Genomic DNA, 12,568 nt, shown 5'->3' with positions numbered 1-12,568 from the left:
AATCTTAAAAATATATATAACAAAACACCTAACTCATGGAAACAGAGATGACACATATGGTTTCCTAAGGCAGGGGCTGAGGGGAGGTGGAATTAAATAAAAGCAGTCAAAGGGTACAAACTTCCAATTATAAGATAAATAAGTAATAGAGATGTAATGTACAATATGATTACTACAGCTAACACTGCTGCCTGATATACAGGAATGCTGTTAAGAGAGTAGATCTTGAGAATTCTCTTCACAAGAATTTTTTTTATTTCTATTTATTTTATCCATCCATGAGATAATGGATATTAACTAATCCTATTGTGGTAATCATTTCATAATATATGTTAATCAAACCATCATTCTGGATACCTTAATCTTACATAGTGATATACACAGATCCATTCCAATAAAACTGAATACAAATACAAATGGATAGGGTTTGAAAAAATTGGAATTTAAATTTAAGATGATTTTTGCGTTAGCCTTCTACATCTTTATTTTTTTACATGGGATATCCTAATATTTGTCTTTATAAAATTTCCCTCCTTTTTGTGATTCTCCAGAAATTTCAAGATATTTCTGAAGTGATTTCTTCCCTCCAAATTACTATATAGCCTTCTAAAATCTGCCTTTAAGTAATTGTGGTCTTCATGTTATCACATCAACACTAATTAAGTTGTTCAAACATATTGGGTTAACCTAACATCCTCAATGAAAAAGCACTTGGAATGGCTACTATGCCACAGATTACAAGTGGTTAAGTATATATTTTCATTTATCTGATCTCTCTTGCATTTATTATAGAGAGATACAGCATAATGTTTTCTTTTATTTGCTGGAAATAGTCTGCATGAAAGAAAAGCAAAAGCAAGGCAAAGCAAAGTTGCAAAAGTCAAATTTAATGGCATGTATTACATTCTCTCAATCTACCTGGTTTTTCATAGAAAACTAACTATTTTATCTTAATATCAGAAGGTAGTTTATAAACAAAGGGGTAAACTATTTGCTTTATACTGTGTTTTAGAAACTGAAATAGCAAAATATTTTAACTTTGAGATAACCAGGAGTGTAAATCTGAAGGTTCAGGAGATGCTCAATTTAATGTCATTTATGACTCTTCACACAGAAGCCTTTGCTCCTTTTCTTTTTATCATATGAAATACATAAATATTGGATCCTAGTACATCAGAGGTACGTAGTACACATCTCATCATGATGAATATTATAATCCTTGAATGTAAAAGCTATATTAGTAACAAAATAAAATCAATATGTTTCCCAAAGATAGTCAGTATTCAGTTGCTTTCATGAGACCAAATAAGGCAGTTAGTAGAGATAACATTAAATATATTTGTTTGCTGAAATGGAGGACATTATAATTACCAATATATTTGCCCAGGCAAATCAGTACTACTGACAGCCCTTCCTCTTCCATCTAGCTCTTCAACTGATAAAGTTCTTAACACAAGTCATTAAAATAATGGCTAACAGATATAAGGAAACAGAGTTAATTTTAAAAAGACATGATATTCCCTGAAACTGAATAAGATCTGGGTAAAAGAATGTTTGAAAAAAAAATAAAATCAATTAACACCCTTCCATTAAAGAAAGTTTGATTCTAATTCCAAGAGAAACATGTGGCTCTCAGTAGCTGAAAGTCTTCTCTATCTAGGATAAAAATAGATGGAACTTACAAAATACAGCAGTGTCTTGTTTCATCACAGCAGGACAACTGAGTATATTCTCTCAGAATTCTTCCAGGTACCTTTCCTGAAAAAGAAAATTAAACAAACTTAAAGGCTGAATTTCAAAAATAATTTTAAGGAAACTAAGTTCGTGTAGTGGAAAGACCACACAACTATTGTACAAACTGTAGGCCTATCTAAACAATCACTAAACCCTAATATCACAGGGTGTGTTTCTAATGCCATTTGTGCCAATATTCAGGTCATGAGAAAGAACTTCTACCAATTTCTAAACAATTCCAAAATATTAAGATACCTCAGGATGTGAGGCATGAGGTATGAGATATGAGTAAACTGAAGGTTTATTTTCTGTAAGACAAAAAAAAGAAGCTGTTCATATCATTTTTATGCTGCTGAGCAGCTAAGACACTCAGCAATGACTCCAAAGTCAGAGGACAAACACTCAAACTAGAATACCTGGCCCCATGTTGCTAACAGTTATTTCATGAAGACGGTCTGAAATCAACAAAATGTTTGAAATATAATGAGGATGACAAAAAAGATGACACACTTGAAGGATATACAAAAGAACACTGTATGAAGCTAGGTAACAGGCTCATTTTGGGATCCTTATACATTGTAAGAAGAAACACAAGCCAGGTGGTTCACTCCCTCTTACACCTCATGTATAAAACAGCACTAACTATTGCATCCTTTATTTGTTTTAGCATTCACTCCAATAGAAGGCAAACATGACTACAACATTGGAATTGTCTATGTCTGGTTGAAAGAGTCAGAATTTCAATTGTCTGTTCAGTGAGCTGACATCAATCTCTTGGAATTTCTCCTTATTCTTTTTTCCATGAAGAAAGATCACAAGGTGGTATTTTAACAAACTATTAGAAGATATTATTGATCATTTTTTCAATGTATAAAGTAACATTGTAGTTGTAAATAAAATATGACGTGTTCATATCAGAACTGTATCTATTGATAGAATCGATATACAGGGAGCTAAAGTAGACATTATATAATAGCTATTTGAAATTAACTTGTCTATAGAATTAACAAATTGACTTACAAAAGTCAACTGCTCCCACTAGGAATACACTGTAACCATATAGGGTAGAAAAATGAAATTCAAACTATATATAACAAATTGAAAAATCAGAAAAATAACAATAACAGCAGCAGAAGCTTTGACAAGAAAAATAACAATAACAACAGAAGCTTTGACAAGGGAAGAATAAAGTATATAGAACTATGAGAATTGCTGTTAATTTTTAAGTAATTATCAATGCCATTTTAAACACAAATAAGTCTTCGACCTTATTTCTGTCACCGCATATTTTTTAAATAAATCGTCCACTTTCAAATACCCAAAATAGGTAGAATATGACCGGTCAAATACCCATCAACAATTGCAGATGATTTCTTTTACAAATTAAAGAATGGAATCCTTCTTTGTCTCAGAATAGTCCAACTGCTATCATCCAGCTTTAACTATGGCTACCTTGTATTGCTTAAATTAAACTGGATAGCTTAAAATTTTTCCATGTCTCAAGGGACCTCACCTTTACAGATTATATAATTTAAATGGAATTTAGTTATGAAAATCTGAGTTTCCTATATGGCAACCAACTTGACAATAAACTATTTGTAAAAGAAATAAAATAAAAATAAATTTTGAAAAAATCTGAGTTTCAAGTAGAAAAGATTGCAAAATATCAGTGGACCTATTAGCATAATGAAAACAAATAGAAACCTGAATAAACTGTTCAAAAGTTATATTGTCATTAATTGCATGAGATCACTATTGGGCATTATGTTACTTGATCATTTTAGGCTCTCTGAGTTGGCCTTTCAAACCAGACACTTTTCTTCTTCATATGTCCCTATTCAACATTTACTTCCCTTTGTGTAATAAGTCATGGCAGTCAATGAAGGGAGGAAGTTAATGAGGGGAGGCTGTCAATGAGGGGAGGAAGAGGAGTAAGGGGGAGGAATTAAGGGAAGAAGGGAGACAGAACAAAACTTACAGATAGTATTTAGGGAAAGGAGGGAGTCTGAGACTAAACTGTAGTGACCACAGTGTTCTTATATATTTGGGCATGTGGTGAGGTGGGTGTCAAAATCATCTCTGTATAAGTGACTAGGGAGAATCCTGAGAGAGAATTAACTGAATAGAGAACCACATGGATAAATTTATCCCACAAATAAATTATTCAAGCACAAGTGGGAGAATGTCATGATTTAATTAACAGATGGTACATAATGACTAGATATGCAATTCATCTTTCAAACCATTCTGCCATGATGGGTATTGAAGATTCTTTTAGAAAAAAGGAGAATGTTTAAGTTTCAGGTGAAATTATTGGTTCACTAAAAACTGGATGGGTTTGGGTATTCAGATTGAGCATAGCACATCTAATGGTGGCCCACTCCAAACATTTTTACTTTTATATTTTGATTATAAATGTTTACTCAAAATGGTTTATTTGCATACTTACTGTGCCAAACTTCTAGTAAATGGGATAGACTGTTCTATCATAATACCATAGGGTCAACATACATTCCACTTGAGTTTACAAAGGAAAAATAAATTTGATAAACTAAAAATATAGTAATCAAAATATAGTAGTGATTCAATAATATCTGTAATAATCTGTGCCTCTAAACAAGTAGCTGGGCTTCAAATTGATATATCCATCAATCTTTATATTGATATGTTTATCTAATTATCTACTTTCATATGTCTGTAGCATATAAGTATATGTATTTGTAAAATTAATCTCTCCTTGCATTAATTCAGTCGCTGTATTTATATTTAATGTATTTTATTGAAGTTTACACCAACTGTATTTTGTTTACTGCAACACTGCTGTGAAGTACTACTAAATCCCCATCTATGTCTAAAAGATGCTTTCATTATATCAATCATTATGCAACTGTAATTAATTATTAATAATCCAAAACTAAATATTGACATAGGTTTAAATAAGAGAATATTATATAACAATCCATTCATTATTAAAGAATCAAAATATTTACTGTGGAATTTGGTTATTAGAAAAATTAAATGTTGGGCTAAAATTTTGATATTTTCCAAAGCTGGCAATATATGATGCTTTATTATCTTTGCTAAGTAGTGGAAACACAATAAAATGTACAATAAAGTTGTCAGAATACAATTATTATAATAAGCCTATTTTATTATAATAAAAATTATTGAGACATGACAAAAAATGGAACACCTTCCACAAACAAAAGAGAAAAAGAACATTAATTAGAACACTGAAAAAAAACCTGAAGAATGAGGATTGAATGACCAAAAAAAGGGCAAAAACCTCAGCACTATTAGTTTTAGCAGAGTGCAGTATGAATCATCACTAATGGAACAGGATGTGAAATTATCTCCCACTTCTATGTCTACAAGGACTACTGACTTAAAAAAAAAACAAAAACTAGGGGCGCCTGGGTGGCTCAGTCGGTTAAGCTTCCGACTTCGGCTCAGGTCATGATCTCACGGTTCGTGGGTTGAAGCCCCACTTTGGGCTCTGTGCTGACAGCCAGCTCAGAGCCTGGAGCCTGTTTCAGAGTCTGTATCTCTCTCTCTCTGACCCTCCCCTGCTCATGCTGTCTCTCTCTCAGAAATAAATAAAACATTAAAAACAGAAGAAAAAAACTAGCAAAAAAACAAAATCCTGAACACTTCATCAAATGAAGTGGAGTCCACCAAAATCCCAAAATATGGACACATTTTTAATATTCATCAGAGAGCTACTCTTGCTGAGAATCATTCATCTCATAAAAGAAAGTCTGATCTTGAAGAAGTCAGCACAGGTAGGAAGTTTTGGGATGTTTGTCATATTCTGATTTTTTCAAATGAAAAAAATCACTATATTCTATTTACTTTATGCAAAGGATCTTGCAGTTAGTCTGAATTTCTGCAGATATAAAAAATATCAATGAATAGTTGAGAATGAGCAATAGTCAATTATAGGGAGTAAGTAAACAAGAGTAAATTAGACTGAAAAGCAATCACAGGGTCAGGTATTTAAAAAGTAAATCAAGGGGCACCTGGGTGGCTCAGTTGGTTAAGCATCTGACTTTGGCTCAGGTCATGATCCCATGGTTCATGGGTTTGCGTCCAGCTCTGTGCTGACAGCTAAGAGCCTGGAGCCTGTTTCAGATTGTGTCTCCCTCTCTGATTCTCCCCTGCTCGCTCGCTTGCACACGCTCTCTCTCTCTCTCTCAGAAATAAATAAAAACATTAAAAAAGAATCTGTTTCTAAAAAGATGTGGTTTATCTATACAATGGAATACTCCATGGCAATGAGAAAGAATGAAATCTGGCCATGTGTAGCAACATGTATGGAACTTGAGGGTATTATGCTGAGCGAAATAAGACCGGCAGAGAAGGACAGATACCATATGTTTGCATGTATAGGTGGCTTAGGAGGAACTGAACGGAGGACCGTGGGGGAGAAGAAGGGGAAAAGTAGTTGGGGAGAGGGAGGGAGGCACACCATGAGAGATTCTTGAATGCTGAGAATAAACTGAGGGCTGATGGGGGTGGGAGAGAGGGGAAGGGGGGTGATGGGAATGGAGGAGGGCACTTGTTGGGATGAGCACTGAGTATTATATGGAAACCAACTTGACAGTAAACTAAGAAAAAATAAAATGTAAAACTAATTTGGAAAAATCAATAACTATTTTTGTTGAAGAACAGACACAAAATGAAAATAAGAGATGACATGTTTTCGAACACATAATATACATAATTTTGGTTTTGGCAAAGCAAATGTGTTCAGAAGATTATCCAAGATAGTTTGAGAGTGATAATTGAAATTTTCTGCATTTGGCAAAGATCATAGCAAAACTTGAGAATATTATGGAAGGATATTTATTCACACTACAAACACTGGCATAATACACTGGTAATATGAGACAACATTTAGGAAATAATATATAAAGTTGAATAATTAGTATAGAAGTAATGAATCATTGTTTTTGAAGGAAATATTAAATGTCATTCAAATTATTTTAGATACAGTTCATGATGTAATCTTTGTATAACAAATTATAATTACTTAGAATTTGGTCATTTTAAACTTTCAATTTTTTTATGTATGCATTTTTGAGAAATTTTTTCCAAAACATAATTTTTGCAGATTCCTAAAATTCAGAATCTAAGAGGAAAAATTGATGACTACATGGATGTCATAGCTGCCATGAAATATACAAAAAAATAATAGATTTCAGTAAAATTTTAATTTGAGGAGGAAATGCCCAAAAGAAAATTCTATGGAATTTAATTTTTTTTCTTTCTGTTTAGTCTGTAGGCATGAATACTTAATAATACAGAAAAAAAATTCTCTAACACCACTGATATTGTCTTATGAGGTGAAAGATCTCTACAACATTCCTTGGCTTCAATTAAATTTTGGATGTTATTGAAAAACTGTCAACCGTAAAGATGAAAAGATTATGAATATTCAGTGCATAAGTTAAATTGATGCATCATAACAGTAAAATTAAAGCTATCAAGTAATTCTTTATATAAATCTCTTGATGAAAATGCTAGACAATAGTGTACATTCCAAAATATCTGCTTTGAAGTTTATTTCTTAGTTCTGCATTCCGTACTAAGTAGAAGTACCACATCAGACCAGGAGTCTACAAACATTTATTTTGTGAATGGCCAGATAATAGATGTTTTAGGCTTTGCAAGCCACATAGTCTGGGTTGCACTGCATNACTAAGTAGAAGTACCACATCAGACCAGGAGTCTACAAACATTTATTTTGTGAATGCCAGATAATAGATGTTTTAGGCTTTGCAAGCCACACAGTCTGGGTTGCACTGCATATTCATGTATGTGTGTGTGTGTGTGTGTGTGTGTGTGTGTATGTGTGTGTGTGTGTATAATCCTTTAAAAACATAAAAACAAAAACATTCTTAGCTCATACAAAAGCAAGCCATAGTTTGCCAGTTTCAGTTTCAGAGTTTCCTATCTAATACAGTGGCCACTAGTCACATGTAAATTTATGTAATTAAAATAAAAAATTCAGTTTCTCAGATATAGCAGTCACATTCCAAATTCTCAATAGCCACATGTAGATTTGGATTTAAGCAATTAATTTTTTTAAAAAATTAAATTATCCAGTTCTCAATAATTCTAAGAACTCAATAGGCACATGTGGTTATTGGCTACTGCACTGAACACTGCAGACAGAAAGCATGTCAAGAAAGTTCTATTGGATAGTATTGCTTTAGGAAAAATATATGCAAGAATCCAATGTGTGTATCAGTGTATGTATATATATCTTATAAGTATTAGGAAAAATCAAACCAAAAATGGCTAAATCTCTTGACATTGATACTAACCCCTGCCATATAGAAAAGACTAGAATTAAAAAGATGACTTAATTTGACTATGAATTCTATGCCACCTCCAATGCAATATTATCTGCATTTGGCAAAGATCAATATGCCAAATCAATGTCTCCTTTAACTAACTGAATACTTGCTACTTTAAAATAATATTTCACAATACTCGGGGTGCCTGGGTGGCTTAGTCTGTTAAGCGTCCAACTTTGGCTTGGGCCATGATTTCATGGTTCGTGGGTTCAAGCCCTGTGTCAGGCTTTGTGCTGACAGCTCAGAGCCAGAAGCCTGCTTCAGATTCTGTGTCTCCCTCTTTCTCTGCCCCTCCGCCGCTCACTCTGTCTCTGTCTCTGTCCCTCAAAAATGAATTAATGTAAAAATAAATAAATAAATAAGAATATTTCACAATACTAAAAAACTTTGTCATTGCTTTAGATCAATGCTTACCCCATTTTAATGGGCATACATGTCATCTAGGGACCTTTTTAAAATGCAGATTTTGATGCAGTAGTTCTGAATCAGGCTATAAATTGTGCATTCTAACAAATCTGTAAGTGAAAGTGAAATTTCTGGCCCAAGGACAGAGTTTCAAGATGACATATGCAATTTGGTGGATTATGATAAATATAAATGGAATTACTTAATGCTTTAATATTAACTAAACTAAGTAATAATATGTATTCATAAGCAATCATGATATCAGGAACTGAGAACCTTAAGCCATTCTTTAAAGTTCAGTATGACATTCATTGAAGTATTTAAAATATTTGCAGTAGTAATTTACCAAGTATGCTTTACCCGGAGCATCTGGGTGGCTCAATCAGTTGAGCATTAGACTCTTGAATTAGGCTCAGATCATGATCTCATAGTTTTCTGAGTTTGAGCCCTGCATCAAGTTTAAGTGGAGCCTGCTTGAGATTCTCCCTCTCTCTGCCCCTCCCGTGCTCACACTTTCTATTTCTCTCTCAAAAATAAATAAATAATTGATTAATGATATTCCATTAGTTATTTTAAAAAATGTTTTCCCAGAATATTCAATATCCTTTGTCAAATTTGTAAATGTAACTTTTCAAAATTAAATTTATTGGAAAGGAATTTTCTACAAAAAGACTATGGAATATACCAACCTCTAAAGTAGGAAATTCAGTATTAGAGCATATAAATATTGAAATTATCTAAACACGTGAATTTTGAATTTCTGATTTCTATTACAATATTTCAATCACATCAATGTAAATCTCTTTATGCCTTCTCCAGAAACTACAAATCAATAAGTTAATAAAACAAAATCACCCATATCCTACAGCATAATTAAGAGACAGTCCCTACAGCATAATTAAGAGACAGTCGTAACACTTTTAATAACAAGTAAATGAATATATGAAATCAACATTGACAGGGGCACCTGGATGGCTCAGTTGGTTTGGCATCCAACTTGGGCTCAGGTCATGATCTTGCAGTTCGTGAGTTTGAGCCCTCCATCAGGCCCTGTGCTGACAACTCAGAGCCGGGAGCCTGCTTTGGATTCTGTGTCTCCCTCTCTCTCTGCCCCTCCCCCACTCTCTCTCTCTCAAAAATAAATAAACATTAAATATTATTTTTAAAAAATCAACATTGACAGTTTGCATCCATTCCTAGGCAGGGGCAGATTATGAAAACAGAAGAAGGGTAAGTAAAGTTGAGTCCTAGTGATGACAGAACACAGACAACATCAATTAAAGTGCTTAACTATAAGTACAGCAAAAGATGATTTAAGCAAAGAAATAAATAGAAGCAAACAATTAGGATCACTAAGAAGAAAATTCAAATAGTGAAATGGAACTAATATTTTCAAATATATTCAAGAAAATATTCCAAAAAGAAAAATTCTTTATGTATTAAAAGTGTCAACGTGCACTTAAAAAAATAGGCAAAAACAAAACATACTAATAAGTATCCTAATAAAATTATTAAATTTTGAGATACAGAAAAACATCCTCTAGACCTACAATGAAAAAGAAATGTTTCACAGAGAAACAAAAGAAAATTTGGTTGACCACCAACCTCTTGACAGAAATACGCAAAATATGAAAATTTTGGTGACACATAATCAATGAAGTAATGAAAGGTGTGAGATGAGTTTAGACACTGCCATGTTATTTTTAAGCGTCAAGGCTTAGCAAAAATGATTTTAAGTTTTCGAGAACTAAGAGGATGCTATACTTGTGAACCCTTCCTTGGACAGAGCTCTAGATAATCAAAAGACAATTAGGAAAATTTTAACAAATTAAGTCGTGAGGAACATTGTATATATTTATTTGTGAACTAAAGAGAAAAAGATGGATTGGAATATTTGTGGAAGAATAGTAAGTAAAGGTTATGAATATAGACACAGTAGAAATAATTCAATTATGATATGAGAAGAAAAATGGAAGACTAGATGATTAGCACATAGAAAGTATTAAAAATGGATATTACTTAACACTAAAGCTAACAAAACAAATAACAGAAAAAAAGGAAAGCAGCGAGAGAACGGTAACAAGTATCGTTAAAACAAAGTTGCATATCTTGCTAAATAAAAATATTACAAAATAGTACAGTATACAGAGTATACTGCTCTGCTGCCAGTGCAGGGCCCAACATGGGGCTCAAACTGATGAAATGTGAGATCATGATCTGAGCTAAAACCAAAAGTCGGATGCTTAACTGACTGAGCCATCCAGGTGCCCCTCACCTTTAATTTTTTTAAAGCAAAACTGAATTCTGTTCTGAATAGTAGATCCACAGATAAACAAAGTTGATTCAAAAAAGCAAAATATAATAGGATATGCAAAGGTATTCTAGCCAAAGCAAATAAAATGGTCTGTCAGTCAAATGTAGTAATTTTCAATTCTAATATAAGAGAGTAAAATTCAGATCCAAAAACATGAAAACAGGCAACAAAACAAAAAGCATGTAGAATGACATCTTGCAGTGATAAAGGCCAAAAATCACAATGAAGATATAAGAGTTATAAATGCCTAAAATAAATAACAACACAACCACCCTCAAAATAAACAAACTCAAGTAGATTCACGGAGAAGTCTTCATATGAATACAAATTAGCCGTACAGGAGATCCTCAAAAAATCTTAGCACATCTTAGAGTAGAAATAATACAAACAATATTCCTTAGTCACAATGCAATAAAACTAAAAAATAACAAAAATTGTTAAAATCTCCATCACTCAAAATTTTTAAAAACTTACTCAATTCCAGACTCGAAGTGATCATTTGTTGTCAAAATTAAAACATTTTAAAAATAATGATAGTGACATCTCAGGATGTCAAAACTTACCATTTATGATAAATCAGTCAGAGGAAATTCATATCTTTAAATACATAAATCAGCACAAATTTTTAAAAAATGTTTAAATGAGTCAAATATTAAATTCAACAGCTTAAGAACAAAGTAAACCAAAAGGAAAAAAAATAAGTAAATATAAAAACACTGTGGTTAACCATTTTGTGAAGAAGTAATAACAAGTTATCCTTTGAGAAAAAAAATAATAAAACCATCAAAACCATGAGCTAAACTAATGAACAGATGACAGAAATCATAATAACACCAACTGATAAGTAAGAACAATGCAATAACCTTTGAAACTGATGATGTTCAAAACTACTAAGACATTTGCATGAGTATATGCAAAATGAATTGAAAACTCTAGCTGAAATTTATAATTCCATAAGAAAATATATTTTAAAGAAATTGACAGCAGCGGGAACAAAGCTTAAGTGGAACCACTTCAAAAAAAATGAATAAACTTATAAAGCAAATACCACACACCAAATAACCAGACTCATATATTTTCACAGACAAAATCAATGAAATGCTCAGAGACCAAATAATGTCAATGCTATTTAAATTGTTCTTGAGAATACACAAAATAACATTCCTAATTGTTTTTATGAGGTGAATATAATACCAATGCTTGATTAAATTGTACTACATAAGAAAGCTATAATCTATAGGTCAATTCATTAAAAAAATCATTAAGTATAATATTAGCAAATAGAATCTAATTGCTCCTTTAAAAACTTAATGCATTATTACAGTGAGATTTATTCCAGAAATGCAAGGATGGTTCAATATGAGGAAATCCATTAGTATAAATCATCATATAAACAGACTTATAAAGAAAATTTTATGATCATTTTAAGTGCTGAGAATATTTTTGTCATTCAACATTCATTCTTGCTTTAAAGTTTTTATTTAAATTCTACCTTGTTAATGTATAGCATAATATTGGTTTCAGAGGCAGAATTTACTGATTCATCACTTAACTATAACACCCAAGGCTTATCACAAAAACATGCCCTCCTTAATACCCACCACACATTTAGTCCATCCTTCACCCACCACTCCTCCAGCAATCCTCAGTTTATTCTCTATTATTAAGAACTCTTATGGTTTGCCTCCCCCCCTTTTTTTTCCATTCTCCTATGTTTATCTGTTTTGTTTCTTAAATTCCACACGAGTGCNGT

At 32.4% G+C, this 12,568-nt stretch overlaps 1 protein-coding gene across 2 annotated transcripts in view; it reads right to left on the bottom strand.

Moving 5' to 3' along the window:
* MARCHF1 (membrane associated ring-CH-type finger 1) overlaps positions 1-1,727 on the bottom strand; it is a 553,625-nt gene extending 551,898 nt beyond the window's left edge. For both annotated transcript variants that reach the window (XM_077752739.1, XM_077752740.1), the window contains exon 1: positions 1,683-1,727. The gene's annotated coding sequence lies outside the window, so the exon portion shown is untranslated. The remainder of the gene's footprint in view (positions 1-1,682) is intronic.
* Positions 1,728-12,568: the final 10,841 nt, after the last annotated feature.

This window comes from Crocuta crocuta, unplaced genomic scaffold (genome assembly GCF_008692635.1).
Source record: "Crocuta crocuta isolate KB4526 unplaced genomic scaffold, BGI_CrCroc_1.0 scaffold346, whole genome shotgun sequence".
Classification (NCBI taxonomy): domain Eukaryota; kingdom Metazoa; phylum Chordata; class Mammalia; order Carnivora; family Hyaenidae; genus Crocuta; species Crocuta crocuta.
The sequence above is the reverse complement of the archived record's forward strand: the minus strand, read 5'-3'. Positions and strand labels throughout refer to the sequence as shown.